The sequence below is a fragment of the Urtica dioica genome, chromosome 4 (genome assembly GCF_054948205.1).
Source record: "Urtica dioica subsp. dioica isolate 48M chromosome 4, U.dioica_male_clone48M_v1_H2, whole genome shotgun sequence".
Taxonomy (NCBI): Eukaryota; Viridiplantae; Streptophyta; class Magnoliopsida; order Rosales; family Urticaceae; genus Urtica; species Urtica dioica.
The window spans coordinates 22,918,537-22,933,440 of record NC_142759.1 but is presented as its reverse complement, the minus strand read 5'-3'; the positions used below and the strand labels follow the sequence as shown (position 1 = coordinate 22,933,440).

The window sequence follows — 14,904 nt, the reverse complement described above, 5'->3', positions numbered from 1 at the left end:
CTCCGACGCTCAACATTAGTGTGATTGAGGTGGAGTATAGAGGTTTTAGGGGTGTTTAGAGGCCAAAGCTTGAGAGAAACGAGCGAGGTACGAATTCGGCAGCGTTTCAGTGCTCAAGAATGGATTACCTGGACCAAGGGGGGTGCCTTGGTATTTATAGGCAGCCAAGGGGTGGTTTGAAGACCCCTTGGCCGAGTGAGAATGTTTGGGTCGGCCTTGGAGGAGGCTGGGTCGGCCAATGGCCGAGTGAACATGGTGGTGAGGTTCACTCGGCCATTGGCCGAGTGAAGGTCTTGGGCCGGCAGAGGTTCACTCGGCCATTGGCCGAGTGAACTGCTGGAAGGTTCACTCGGCCAATGGCCGAGTGAACTGCTGAGGCAGCTGGGAGGTTCACTCGGCCATTGGCCGAGTGAACTGCTGGAAGGTTCACTCGGCCAATGGCCGAGTGAACTGCCTTGGCGGCTGGAGGGTTCACTCGGCCATTGGCCGAGTGAACTGCTGGAAGGTTCACTCGGCCAATGGCCGAGTGAACTGCCTTGGTGGCTGAGGGGTTCACTCGGCCATTGGCCGAGTGAACTGTCCAATGGCCGAGTGAGCCATTTGACCCAGCCAATGGCCGAGTGAGCCATTGACTCGGCCCATGGCTGGGCTTTGACTTGGCCATTGGTTTGGGCCGGCTCCTGGTTGAGTCAGGGTTCCGCCGCCCAAGACCTCGTACTAGCCACGTGGGTCGAAGAGATGCCCTTGTTCCCGTTGGCCCTAGACGGGCCAACAACAGGCAGCCGGATGCGACCCTATGCCAAGCCTTCAGCGTGACCCTCACGAGATCGGGCTTCGAGTGGTTCCGAAGTTTGAGACCGGGTAACATCCCGTCCTTCCGGGCTCTACGAGAGGCTTTCCTTGCCCGTTTCGCCACGCTCGTGGCACAAAAGAAGTCGAAGACCCACCTCCTCTCCATACGGCAGGGGAGAGATGAGACATTGAGACAGTACCTCGCTCGCTTCACCGAGGAGTCTCACAAAGTCGAAGGGTTCGACGACAAGGACGCCATCACGGCGATCACCGAGGGAGTTCGCACGAGCGACTTCCTCAAGTCTATTGTTGGGAAAGTTCCGTGGGACATGGCGGAGCTGATGACGAGAGCCCGCACGTATATGGGAATCGAGGACTATCTCAATGGCCGAGATGGCCAGAAGTCAGGGGGACAAAGTAGTCGATGCCTCGACGACCAAGATGGAGATCGTCCCGACCCTCGAAAGAGGAGGAACAAGGGAGGCCAGGCCCCTAACGGTCGCTCCCTCCCGGGCCGAGACTGTCGCACGTCGACAGCTTCCGAAAGTTCTCGACGTTCACCCCCCTGAACACTCCGCCGGAGCGGATCCTGGCTCTGCACCGTGACAAGCTAGGAAGTCCAACTCCTCTCACGAAGGATCCCGCCAAGAGGGATCGAAACAAGTTCTGTGAATACCACCAAGATCATGGGCATCTAACGTCCGAATGCTATCAACTCAAGCGTTAGATCGAGGCCCTGATTCAAGACGGGAAATTGAAAGAGTACGTCCTTAGAACGATCGGGACATCCGCGACACACGGTGAGCGCCCGCGGCAAGAAAGAAAGGGTCCGGCGACGGTAACCGTCACGGACCGAGCAGCAATTGAAGAACCAGAGAGCTCGTAACTGCACGTCGTGGGTTCAATCATGGGCGGCCCGGAGTTTGGAGACTCATCCACGCAAAGGAAGAAGTACGTGCGTGAGGTTTCGCAAGGGAAAATAGCGCACTACATCAACCATACGTACAAGGCTCCACCTCCGACCCCATTCGAGTCCATGTTCTTCACCGGCCAGGAGGCGGCACGAGTCCTCCATCCACACAATGACGCGATAGTCGTCTCGGCCCCAGTCGCCAACAACCTCATCCGGAGAATCCTAATCGACAATGGGAGCTCCGCCGATATAATCTTCAAATCAGCGCTGGACAGGATGAAGCTATCCGGGATGAGACCGACCCCGATCTCGACTCCGCTCTTCGGCTTCTCCGGGGAGAGGGTCATGACAGAGGGAACCATCGACCTCTCGGTCACCTTCGGGACACTGGGGGGGCTCGAGGTCACCCACATCGTGTCGTTCCTGGTCGTGGACCAACCCTCCACCTACAACATCATAATTGGCCGCCCGACCCTCAATCGGTTGAAGGCCATTACGTCCACATACCATCCGATGGTGAAGTTCCCGACCGAGAAGGGGATCGCCATAATGTTGGGAGACCAATCAATGGCGAGGATGTGCTACATCCAAGGCGTGGACGGAAAGGGGAGGGGAATGACGGTAAGCACCGTCTTCCAGCTCGGGGACAATTTCCCGTGCAAGATAGAGGAAGGAGGCACCTTCGGAGAACTGGACCAAAGGGACGATGTCGAGCGTCGAAAGGTGGAGACACCGGACGACCTCGTTCCCGTCGTGTTGGACGATGCCAAGCCTGACCGAGTAGTCAAGGTAGGCGCCCAACTCCCGTTCGAAGTCCGAGCCCAGCTCGCCACCTTCCTTCGCGAGCACAAAGACGTCTTCGCATGGACACACGCCGACATGCCTGTGATCGACCCTGAGATAATGGTTCACCGTCTCAACGACGACAAGAGAGTGGCTGAGCGCGTTCAACCGCGACGGACGTTCAGTGGAGAGAGGTACCAAGCCATTGGTGAAGAGGTTGACAAACTTCTCGCTGCCGACTTCATCAGGGAGGCGGAACACCCCAAATGGGTGTCCAATGTGATGATGGTCAAGAAGCCAAATGGGAAGTGGCGAATCTGTATCGACTACAAAGATCTCAACAAAGCCCGCCCGAGAGACAGCTTCCCTCTCCCGAGGATCGAACAACTTGTGGACGCCACGGCGGGCCACAAGTTATTGAGCTTCATGGACGCCTACTCAGGCTACAATCAGATCCGCATGCACGAGTCGGATCAGATCAAGACCACCTTTGTTACGAACCGCAGACTCTACTGTTACAAGGTCATGCCCTTTGGCCTCAAAAACGCGGGAGCGACGTATCAAAGGTTGGTGAACCGAATGTTCGCCAATCAAATTGGCAAAACTATGGAGGTCTACGTGGACGATATGCTCGTCAAAAGCCTCAAGACCCATGACCACGTTCGAGACCTAAGAGAGATGTTCGCGATCCTGCGACGTTACAAGATGAAGCTCAACCCCAACAAGTGCGCCTTTGGGGTCGAGTCCGGAAAATTCTTGGGCTACATGGTTAGCCGCCGCGGGATCGAGGCTAACCCTGAAAAGATTAGGGCGATCTTAGAGATGAGGTCACCGCGAAAAGTGAAAGAAGTGCAAAGTTTGACGGGAAGGATCGCCGCCCTGACGCGATTCGTTTCCAAAGCCACCGATAGATGCCAACCGTTCTTCAAGGCACTGAAGAAGACCGACGGGTTCGTATGGACGGAGGAGTGCGAGGAAGCGTTCCGCGGAATGAAAGCCTATTTCACCTCCCCCCCGTTCCTCGCGAAGCCAGAGAATGGCGAAACCTTGTACCTCTACCTCGCGGTTTCCGATAAGGTCGTGAGCGCGGTCCTCATACGCGAAGGAGACAAGGTGCAATGGCCGGTCTATTACGTTAGCAAGGCGCTCCTCGACGCCGAGACCCGATACCCGGAAATCGAGAAATTGTCCCTCGCCCTCGTCATGAGCGCGAGAAAGCTACGACCTTACTTCCAAGCGCACCCCGTCGTGGTGCGCACGGGACGTCCCATCGAGAAGGCCCTTCAAAAAGGGACCTCCTCTCGGATGGCCATATGGTCCCAAGAGTTGGGCGAGTATGGGGTCGAATTTCAACCGAGAACCGCCATCAAAGGCCAAGCCCTCGCCGACTTCATAGCAGAGTTCACAAGCGCACCCTCGATTGGCGAATGAGACAAAGATAATGAGAACAAGGAAGACAAGGAGAACGACCGCATCGAGTCATCGAAGAAGAGAACCAACAGCCCGATAGGGCCGATCTGGGACTTGCACGTAGATGGCGCGTCAAACGCCCGGGGGGCTGGCACCGGCGTTGTACTCACAAATCCCGATAGGGAAAGATTGAGATACGCCCTGCGGTTCGAATTCAAGGCTTCCAACAACGAGGCAGAGTACGAGGCTCTAATCGTTGGCTTGGAGCTGGCGAACAGGCCAGGCGCCCGAAACCTGCGCATCCATTGCGATTCGCAGTTGATCGTGAACCAGGTTAAGGGCGACTACGCCGCTAAAGAGCCGAACATGATCGCGTACTTGTCCAAGACCCAAAAGAACCTAGAAGCCCTGTCGTAGTTCGAGATCGTCCAAGTTCCTCGAAAAGCGAACATCGACGCTGACGCCCTGGCTCGTCTCGCGTCCGGGATAGACGAGGAGGGCGAAGGCAGCGTCCCGATCGAAGTATTGACCCGACCCTACGTCTCGAGAAGCGACGTAGGGGTAGTTGACGAGACTCCGCCTCCCACGTGGATGACTCCGCTCGTGGAATTCCTTAAGCGAGGAGTCGTCCCCGAAGACAAAGAAGAGGCCAAAAAGCTGAGAAGCTTGGCGCCGAAGTACACGATGAGGGAAGACGTCTTGTTCAAGAGAGGCTACTCCATGCATCTCCTCCGTTGCTTGACCGAAGTCGAGGCGAAGAAAGCGCTCCGTGAGGTGCATGAGGGGGTGTGCGGAAACCACGCCGCCGAACAATCTTTGGCATTAAAACTACTAAGACTCGGATATTTTTGGCCAACCTTGAAAAAGAACTCCCACGAGTGGGCCAAAAAATGCGACAAGTGCCAAAAGTTCGCCCACATCCCGCGCCAAGCGCCGACCCCGTTATGCCCGATCGTCGTGCCGCGATCCTTCGCGAAATGGGGAGTCGACCTCATCGGTGAACTACCCACAGCCCCGAGGCAATACAAGCACGCGATCGTGGCGATCGACTATTTCACAAAGTGGGTAGAGGCCGAGCCGCTAGCGAAGATCACCGAGGCGAACACGACGAACTTCATCTGGAAGAACATTGTCTGCCGCTTCGGGATCCCCGCGTCGATTGTGACCGATAACGGAAAGCAATTTGACAGCGTGCGCCTCCGAGAAATGTGCGAGCATTTGGGCATCAACAAGACTTTCTCCTCTCCCCGCCATCCACAAGCTAACGGTCAAGTCGAGGCGGTCAACAAAACGATCAAGAAGAAGCTGGAAGAAAGAAAGGGGGCTTGGGCCGACAAGCTTCCTATGGTCTTGTGGGCGTACCGAACCACCGCTCGAAACGCGACCGACGAAACCCCTTTCGCTCTCGCGTTCGGCGTCGAGGCCGTGGTACCTGTCGAGACCAAGCTACCGACCCTGCGCATCGAGGAATACGAAGAAGTCGCCAACGACGACGCAATCAGGCTCGAGCTAGATCTCATAGATGAGAAGAGGGCGGACGCACCCACCCGCCTTGCTGTACAAAAGATGAAGGTCGAAAAGTACTACAACTCTAAGATCAAGCTGCAGAAGTTCGCCGACGGAAGCCTCGTCCTTAGAAGGGTGTTCCAAAACACCAAGGTGCAAGGTGCGGGAGTTCTGGGTCCCACCTGGGAAGGTCGGTACCGTGTGCGCCGAGCCATCCACAACGGCACGTACGAGCTCGAGAACCCGGAAGGACTCGTATTTACGCACCCGTGGAACGCTGAGCACCTGCGGCAATACTACCAATAGAGGCGTCCCTTCCCCGACGTGCAATTATTTTCATTTTGTTTTCAGTTTTAGAAAAAGACAATTTCATATTTCAAGTACGGCCAATGTAATTTTTAACTATTTCGACATTATAATTGATTTACATTTCGCTTCGAAATCTTCACCTTATTTTATAACAATTTCTCGCCTTCTCTACGAGTATCCAAAAAACTCGGGGGGCTATCAGATTGTTGGGAAATCGAGATCGTCACTTCGTCAAGTCGAGCTCGCCACTTCGTCTAGTCGAGCTCGCACAATGACACGTTTTGCGCGCTGAAAGGTAGCAAAACATCAACAAGTCGGATACGCGCACCGGACCTCCGACCCTCGCGCGACGCTCTCGCACAATTCCACGCCCCGTACACCGATAGGCAACGGGGCGTCGGTGGATCACGTCCGCGCACCGGACCGTCGATCCCGGCAGTCAAAACCCAAAACGTGACACGCGTACCGACAAGTACCACGCTCACTAGGAACTGCAAGCTCGTCCCGATACGCACGCCGATAGGTAGCTTACTCGCCGGAAGATGAGCGCGACGGCCACCCAGCTCGCACACGCCGATAGGCAGTGAGTCACGAATGGATGCCCGAAAGTCGCACCCGCCGGGCGAAACTGGTCTAGCCAGCGTCTGCGGGAAACTTCGCCCCCAAGTGCGGCAGTAAGCCGTGCAAACTGGTTACGCTAGATATAGTAAGCCGAGTTCGTAAGACGCGCGTTAATCAAATTGCGCAAAACAATAACGCTAAGCATAGCAAGTCGAGAAAATAAGACGCATAACAGGCAAAAAAGCTTTAACTAAAGCAAACAATGTTGTACGAGCAACCCAACAACGAGCGAAGGCATGTGGAGAGCGCTCACCATCGACATACTCAAGCTAGGAAACCAAGGACGGTCGGGGTAACGCCCTGATAGGCAACGATCCATCCCGAAGACACGAAGTTTCTTGAACGACAAAGTCCTCCAAAAAACTGGGGGGCTAATGTTATGAGAGATTTTTCCCATATTAAAAAAAAACATTTTAGGCCCAACTCAAACGAGGACAAGGCATCTCTTCGGCCTCACGAGCTCGACCGCGGCTCATGAGCTCGACCTTGGCCTCACGAGCTCGACCTCGGCCTCACGAGCTCGACCTCAACCTCGCGAGCTCGACCTCGGCCTCGCGAGCTCGACCTCGGCCTCGCGAGCTCGACCTCGGCCTCACGAGCTCGACCTCGGCCTCATAAGCTCGACCTCGACCCCCAGGCGAGCTCGACCTCCAGGAGGAAGTCCAACCCAAAAATTGTGAAGGCAATCCCAGCCATGCCAAGGGCCGAAAAGAAAAAGTCCCAGCCCATAATTTCCCACAACTCAAAAAGGGTATAGCAGCCCCCACATACCAAAAGGCACGGCCACACACAAATGAGCTCAGATTATTTGTTCTCTGGGACCCGCCAGTAAACCATAATATCATCCCAACACCAATCTTACCCCACCAAGAGAATTTTCTTTATCATTCTTGAAGCCATCTCGGCTGGGCCCTACCAAATCCCTCAACACGCAACCTCAAGACTATAAATACCCCCTCTCAGTGAGGGGAAAGAAAAGCCCCTTCCTTATGAGAAAAAAACTTGAGACTTCTCTCTGCTTCTCTTGATGCCACCCTTGGCCTGAAGCGGATTCTCCTCGATTTCTCATTCTCAGAGGTTCCGAAGCCACGAACGCAGGCGAGCCGATCTCCTCGGGCCAGCTGGTCGTCGAGCGCTGCAGATCCACGCTATCCCTCCGTGGGCGAACCAGCTCTGACGCCCGCCGAAGCCTCGACTTCCGCCGACGCTGTAGATCTGTCCGGCCCCAGCGCGCGCAAGCCGACTCCGGCCTCGCCGAAGCTTTCATCCCAACCGACCCGACGCTCGCGAACCAACTCCGACGCCCGCCGAAGCCTCGACTCCCGCCGGCGCTGTAGACCTGTCCGGCCCCAGCGCGCGCAAGCCGGCTCCAGCCTCGCCGAAGCTTCCATCCCAACCGACCCGACGCTCGCGATCAAGCCTCGACGCCCGCCGAAGCCTCGGCTCCCGCCGGCGCTGCAGATCTGTTCGGCCCCGGTGCGCGCAAGCCGACTCCAGTGCTCGCCGAAGCTTTCATCCCAGCCGACATTGCAGATCCAGCCGACCTGGAGCTCGCGATCCAGCCTCGACGCTCGCCAAGACCTCCCCCACAATCGGCCCACCACGAACGTCGGCGGGAAGAGCTCCTCGATTTTTCGTTCTTAGAGGTTCCGAAGCTCGCTCGGGGACTTCCCGGACGTTGCTCCCTCTGATCGAACGCCCCCTAGTGCCCAAGCACGCTCCTAGGGCTCTCGACTAGAGTCCCCCTGCGCATCTTACACGCCAGACGCGCACGCGATCTCCGAAGTTCTGAGACGCCGCCGAGGACTCCTCCGCGCCCTGTCTCCTTCGTCGAAGCACGCTTCTCCGCCAAGGCTCCGCGCCTCACACTGCGTCTTACACGCCTTGAACTACGTCATGACCTGATCCCGACTAAAGGGTACGTAGGCAGCCAACCTTTGGCGCGGTCATACCCCTATTCACCCTCCAGATTCCTCATTTGGAGGTGTTTAGACGAACTCAAGGGACATTCACAGCTAAGGGACGACTCGGGACACCGAGTCCGACACGTTCGAGCCGAAGTGAGACCACTTGGTCCGGCCTTGGGTCTAACCACTTTGGGCTCTTAAATCGTTGTCCGAGAAACGGCGACAACACCGGGTCCTACTCTAAAGCCTTGGATTCTCAAGCCTCCGAGCCCAAGATAGCCCTCAACATACAAATTGAACTACGTTCTGACCTGATCCCGACTAAAGGGTACGTAGGTAGCCAACCTTTGGCACGGTCACACCCCCCAAAACACACCTCAGGGTCTGGAGGGTGCAGCTCGGTCTACGAGCTCCCATTTTTGGCCCGGGCGCGGTCACTTGGTCCGGCCTTGGATCGAACCGCCCGAGGTATTTAATCGTTGTTCATTTTCATGCGACAACAACTACTACTCTTCTTGTGGGCACCATTGACAATATTGTCAACCGTTGAGATCTTCTTCACCTCCACGTCTCTGCGCTGCACGATCTCTCGAATCAAATGGTATTTCCTCTCAATATGTTTAGAGCGATTATGTCTTCAAGGTTCCTTTGAGTTAGCGACAGCTCCACTGTTATCACAATAAAGGGTCATGGACTCGTCGACGTTTGGAACGACTTCCAAATACTTAAGAAATTTTCTAAGCCATACAACCTCCTTGGATGCTTCACAAGCAGCCACATATTCTTCTTTTATAGTGGAGTCAGCAATGCAAGATTGCTTAATACTCCTCCACACAACAACTCTTCCATTAAGGATGAGCACAGATCCTGAAGTGGATTTTCTGGAACCCTTATCCGCTTTAAAATCAGAGTTGGTATATCCTGTCATAGTCAGCTCAGCACCAGAATATGTAAGCATCAAGTTCCTAGGTCTCCGAAGATACTTAAGAACATGCTTAATAGCAATCCAGTGCTCGGTCCAAGGTTGGATTGAAAACGGCTACCTACGCTAACTGCAAAGGAGATATCTGGCCTAGTGCAAAGCATAGCATACATGAGACTTCCCACGGCTGAGGCGTAAGGAATTTTTCTCATGTCTTCAATCTCTTGTGCAGTCTTGGGAGACTGGTCCTTAGAGAGTGAGATTCAATGCCTAAAGGGTGTTTGACCCTTCTTGCAGTTTGGAATCGAGAAGCGATCCATCACCTTATCAATATAAGATGCTTCAGAGAGCGATAGGGTCGGTTTTTCAGATCTCGAAAGATTTGGATCCCCAGAATGTACGCGGCTTCTCCAAGATCCATCATATCGAATTGCTTTGCCAGCCAGACCTTAACCTCAGATAACTTACAAACATCATTACCTATGAGTAGTATATTATCGACATATAGTACCAGAAACACAACTTTACCTTCGTGTATTAACTGGTAAACACAAGGCTCATCTATTGACTGTTCAAAGCCGAAGCCTTTCACAGTTTCATCGAATCAAATATTCCATGACCTAGATGCCCATATAAATGCGCTCGTCAAGATTGCCATTCAGGAAGGCGGTCTTGACTACCATTTGCCAGATCTCCAGATCTCATAGTCGAGAGCTGCAGCTATGGATTGAAGTATGCGGATGGATTTAAGCATCACGACTGGCGAGAAGGTTTCTTCATAGTCAATCCCTTCTTGTTGGGTATAACCCTTAGCCACAAGTCGTGCTTTGAACGTCTCGGCATTCCCATCCGGACCCTTTTTCTTCTTGTATATACAGTTACACCCTACGGGTTTAATCCCTTCCGGAAGGTCTACAAGTTTCCAGATTTTGTTGACATACATCGAGTGCATTTCAACTTTCACGGCATCAAGCAACAGGTTTTATTCAGAACCAGCCATCGCTTGGCAGTAGGAAACAGGGTCATCCATGTCAGAGACGACTACGAAAGTATCTCCATAAGACATGTACCTGTCAGGCTTTTGAGAAGCCCTCCCACTACATCGAAGTACTACTTGACTAGGTTCTGATGAGTTAGGTTGAGTTTCAGTTGGGGTAAGAACAGCTCTTACGGATGAGGTAGAAGCTTCCTTACCCAACTTTTCTTCAAGCACAATTTTGCTTCTAGGTTTTGCATCCTTTATAAAGTCCTCCTCGAGGAAACAAGCGTTCGTGCTAACGAAAGTCTTGTCATCTTTGGGACTATAGAATTTGAAGCCTTTGGTTTCCTTTGGATATCCAACGAACATACACAATTCTGACTTACTAGCCAACTTGCTAGTCTTTTGCCTTAGCACATGTGCAGGGCAACCCCAAATTTTGATGCGGCCTAGGTTTACTTTACGGCCAATCCATCATTCATAAGGGGTACCAGGAACCGTTTTAGAAGGAACTTGGTTCAGAATATATGCGGCTGTTTCGGGGGCATATCCCCAATAGGAAAGAGGGAGTGATGAGTAAGTCATCATTGATCTAACCATCTCTATAAGAGTTCGGTTTCTTCTCTGTGACACGCCGTTTTGTTGAGGTGTACCCGGTGCGGTAAGCTGAGAAGCGATACCTTCTTCTTTAAGAAAGTCATCGAATTCTCCAGACATATACTCACCTCCTCGATCATATTAAAGGGTTTTTATCACTTTGTCAGTTTGCTTTTCCACTAAAACCCGAAAGACCTTAAATATGTTAAAGGTCTCGAATTTGTGTTTGGGCAAATAGACAAAACTGTATCTTGAGTAATCATTAGTGAATGTAACGAAATATTCGTACCCTCCATCACTAGTACAATTGATAGCATCAGGTGCGACAAAAGTCGCACCTGAAAGCATAAATGTCGCACCTGAAAGTATCATCAGGTGCGACTTTAGATGCGACATTGTCGCATCTGAAAGTGCGCACCTGATGATATTAGGTGCGACTAGTCGCACCTGAAAGTCATCACTATCAGGTGCGACATTTTAGGTGCGACAAGTCGCACCAAACGTCGCACCTAAATATCCCTCAAAATAAGAAATTAAAGCATGAATTATAGTATCAGATGCGACTAGTCGCATCTGATAGTAATTCCCCGCGAAATATTTGGCGGGTGTTAGTACAATCAGATGCGACTAGTCGCATCTGATACTCTTCCCGCGAAAGTATCAGATGCGACTAGTCGCATCTGATTGTCTGTAGTTATTTTTTTTAAAATGCTGATTCTAATAGAATCAGCCATTTAAATATATAAAAATTATAATTTAAAAAATTAATTAAATAATTTTTTTGTTAAATTAAATAAATAATTTGAATAATATTAATTAGAATAAGTATATAAATAATAATATTAAATTCATAAAATTTGATAATTTACATTCAATAAATTAAAAAGATTACAATTTATTCTTTTTGTTTCCCTTTTTCATTCGAAGTCTGCCAATTCTGGAATGCACGGCCTCCTCTTCCGCCAGATCTTGCTCGTGCGCCTTGGCGGCCTGATGCGCTGCCGCTCGAACGATGTCGCTGAAATTCTACCGAACCTGGCGTCTGATCAGCATTTGGCATGGAAGCGGATGGCGGCGTCTGAACATTCGGCATTGAAGCGGATGCCGGCGTCTGAACATTCGGCATTGAAGCTGATGGCGGCGTCGTCCCAGGGTGCATCATCGCGGGGGATGTCTGCATGGGAGACGGATGCTGCTGTGTGTAGGCAAAGAACTGTCGCTGAAACGCCTCCATCTGAGCTTGTTGTGCGGCCAACGCTGCTTGTAGCTCGCTAATCACTAGATCTGGAACGCGCGTCGATGAAGAACCTGAGGACGAGCTGTCGTCCTGAGCCTGAGCCAAGAGATACGAGGATCTCGGGATCGAGGGACCTATCCCGACATACCAATCTCGACGTTGCCCGAGAACAGTATCCATCGCGTACTGCTCTGCCTGGTCTATGTCAAACATTTGGCCTGACTCCGCTGCTTGTCGCTGCATATCCTCGACTTGAGTCATAATTCGCGCCTTCAAACATATGTTAAAAAAATTATTAAGATTATCGAAACTTGATTATTAAGTAATTAACACAAGTAACTTACAAATGCTTGTTGCGCCCAAGCTGTCGTCCAATTGCCTTGATCATCTTGATATTTTTTCTCCCACGTGTTTAACGCCGAGGCCAAAGTCCCATCTTCCCTACTCTGCAGTTCTTATGAAAATATGAGTAATGTATTTATTGCAAAAAAAGATTACAAAATTAGAATAAACTTACGTTCAAATGTCGATGAGCCAAAAAAGAAATCGACCCTTGTGTGGACTTCGTTTTCTTGTTCTTGGAATTGTCTCTGTTGCGAGTAGACTTTTTCTGCACATATTAAATTGCGTTATAATTCGATTTCATAGAAGATAACATAATTTTTAGAATTATACATTACCTTCCAATCGTCAGTTGCGAACTCCTCTATCACCTTCTCCCAATCGTCTTTTTGATATCCTTTTGGAATTTCTTTCTTGGCGACATTCATTTGCCCACAACATTTTCCTAAGAAAGTCCCTGATAATCTAGACTTTTGGTTGCGCCTCATACGCTTTGCATCGCGAATGATAGTCTGGTCAATCTGATGACGATAGCAATCCGCCGGAAGCAGCTCATCGGTCTCATCATCCTTGTACACGAAAGTGTACTCGGAATGAAGTGCGCTCAGAATATTGCCCAACATCTGGGGCGTCACTTCGTTCCAATCACGAAGTGTGACCGGGATATGGACTTTCACCAAAGCGCCGACGCGGTTGTTGAATACTCCTACCTTTTTTTATTGTTTTTCTTACGTCCTGGTAGAAAGTTTGGTTGATTGGGTCGTACCTAACAACTTTCGCACCGGGTACCCCATGCGCTGCTTTTGCCGAAGTAGACCCGGTTGTTGGTCCCCTTATTTTCTTAGGACATTGGGAACCCGGTGTCTCTAGCGGAGACTCATCTCCACCTGCTCCTGAACGGTGTAGCGGAGACTCATCTCCACCTGCTCCACCTGCATCTGACATCCTGTAAGATGTGAACAATATTAGTAAATAAATATTAGTTTTCTGTTTAAAAAAAACGTGGACGGCACCACGGATTTTATTATTAACAAACCTCACATATGGCGGAGGAAAACCGTGGTTACATTATATAGTAAATAAACATACAAAAAAGATATTAATCATTCATCATCATCTATGCCTATAATGTTAATATCATCTTCTATATCGACATCAACATCTTCTCCCTCAAAAACGACATGTCTCTCATTTTCATCATCGTCTTCTTCATCATCGTCAACGACAGCCACTAACTCAGCTTCATCGATTTCGTGTCGATGATTCAAACGCTCGATGTTTGACAATTCTATAGTCAATGGGATCGAGGCTGAGTTGGAGGGGTCAACTTCAGGAATGTCCCAAATCCCTCGATGATTGCATTCCTGGACGATTTCCCAGTCGCCGCCTTTAATAAGATCTTCGATGTAAAAAACTTGTTTCACTTGAGTCGCGAGTACGTACGGCTCCTCTTTAAACCACTGTTTCGCAGTATAAGCACTCGTTTCTCCAGTAGTCTTATCGGTGTGCACTAGTCGGTTTGCATGATACTTGTCACCGTACCAAATGCATTTGAACAATACAACACTATAGTTATGCCTATAGTTCACGACGATGACGTCTTCCATTCGACCATAGTAAGTGAAATCATCCACAAGTACACATACACCGCTATTTTGAGTGACTCGTTGATTATCGCGACGACGAGTGATGAACTTCACGCCATTTACAAAGCAGCTCGGATATTGATAGGCGACTTGAAGGGAACCGATAGAAAGCGAATAGAGCTCGTCAGACACGTCAGAACCACTAGCTTTCATATCAAAAATCTGATTACGAAAGAAAGCATTGATTAGCACTTGTGCGTTTATCAAAAAATTGCATTGATATTGTGTTATTACCTTCTTCTCAAACCAAATTTTGAACCTCTTTCTATGCTCCGCTTCAATATCGCGAACTCCAGATTCGCTCAAGAGATCCAAATGCTCGCTGTTATTAAAAACATTACTTCAATAGCAATATATAAAAAAGAATGAATTGAAACACATTCCCAACGATAACTTACGTCAAATATGGATCCACTTCAGGACAGTTGGTATAGATGTACCACTCCGCGTTCTCTTTCTATTCATCGTCTAATACTATCGGTTTCATCATCCCATAAGGCACACACATCTCGGATCGAAAAACAGAGAGCTCTTGCACTTGAACTTCATCTACACTTTTTTTATCTTCAAGATACCTTGCAACGAACGTCAGAGCTTCTTCTACAACATAAGCTTCCGCAATAGAGCTTTCTGGTCTAGCTCTATTTTTGACAAAATGTTTTAATGTCCCAAGGTATCTCTCAAATGGGTACATCCACCGCATATGCACCGGGCCGCCATACAACGCTTCATCTGGTAGATGAATCGCCACGTGAATCATGATCGTGAAAAAAGCTGGTGGAAATATCATCTCAAGCTTACACAAGATCTCGATGATAGACTCTTGCGCATTTTCAAGATCTTCTACTCTCAAGGTTCTCGAACTTATCAGCTTGAAAAAGTTGCAAAGCTCGGATATCGTCTGATGTATTTCTTTTGGCACAAAAGGACGAATACCAAC

At 50.4% G+C, this 14,904-nt stretch overlaps 1 long non-coding RNA gene across 1 annotated transcript; it reads right to left on the bottom strand.

The window, feature by feature from the left end:
- Nucleotides 1-12,377: 12,377 nt before the first annotated feature.
- On the bottom strand, nucleotides 12,378-12,713 carry LOC149401268 (uncharacterized). The gene is made up of 3 exons (XR_016296446.1): nucleotides 12,657-12,713; nucleotides 12,494-12,586; nucleotides 12,378-12,422 (listed from the first exon to the last, which is right to left on the bottom strand). It is a non-coding gene; the product is annotated as an uncharacterized LOC149401268 (long non-coding RNA).
- Between the last annotated feature and the right edge of the window lie 2,191 nt (nucleotides 12,714-14,904).